This window comes from Arachis stenosperma, chromosome 9 (assembly GCF_014773155.1).
Source record: "Arachis stenosperma cultivar V10309 chromosome 9, arast.V10309.gnm1.PFL2, whole genome shotgun sequence".
NCBI lineage: Eukaryota > Viridiplantae > Streptophyta > Magnoliopsida > Fabales > Fabaceae > Arachis > Arachis stenosperma.
Window position 1 is genome coordinate 11,965,327 of NC_080385.1, and position 1,181 is coordinate 11,966,507.

Below are 1,181 nucleotides of genomic sequence, written 5' to 3' on the forward strand. Positions count from 1 at the left end.
GCCTCAGCGGGAAACCTCACGTCCTGCATCTGAAAACCACAAAATCCGCATGGGTGAGAACCAGAGGTCCCCAGCATGGTAACAGCTTCCACATATATAATACATAATAATAGAGGAAAGCCAAAGGCAATCCTAGAACTTCCTCCAGATAATATCAAAGCTTATAAACAAGCTAAACCATATAAGGGCATCTGACTAAAGATTCTTCAGTCTAACTAATACTTCCCTTTCCAAATCCTTCAAACCTCCCAACCACCAGCAGGAGTATATTATAGCAAACACAGCTATATCAGACAAAGGATATACAAATAGGAGCAGTTAAGACATTTAGACAATTAGCAAGTAATATGCAGTCAAATAGGCAATCTCAAACAATTCACATAGTATGCATATGATGAATGCCTGTCCCTAGTGGCCGATGATATCATCTTGTCGGTTATAGAGCCAACCCGACAAGTCCTGGTCGCTAACCATTGGACTGTCCCTCTGTCGCGCATCCCCAACTCGAGTTATACTCGTTATAAACTTGATCATAAACATGATCCATATCCATCACCCTCACTGGTGAATATTTCGGGGGCGAGCTCATCCGGGTCTTTCACAGTGCCCGGCCACACTTGCGACATAGGGTCAACAGAGTCTCGAGCCTCCACCTGGAGCACGTGGTGGCTAGCCACTGCTACTACCCAGGGAAACTCGTATCTCTGATAGTGGAAGTGCAAATCTCAATTATCAATAATTCAGCATAAACATGCATGAATTCTCATTCATGGATCAACATCCATATCAGCCATCCGGCTCACGGTTCAGTCCAGAACCAGCCAATATTCATAGCATACACAGCTATTCCGGCTCACGGTTAAATCCATAACCAGCCAATATTCATAGCATACACAGCTATTCCGGCTCACGGTTAAATCCATAACCAGCCATTTCATTAACAATTATAGCCTTTCGGCTCATGGCATAACAAGCACTTCCACCACCATCCTCCGCATCTCACATAATCATCTTGATCCTCATTGATCATTCATTTTTCCCTTGCTTCACTCGCAAGTTACCTCATTCACTAGCCCCTTTTTAATAGCTAGGCATGTCATAATGATTTAAGACATAAACGGTGAGATCGGAGGCTTAGAAGTATGAGATTTGGCTTTTAAAACTCAAAAATCAACTTTGGG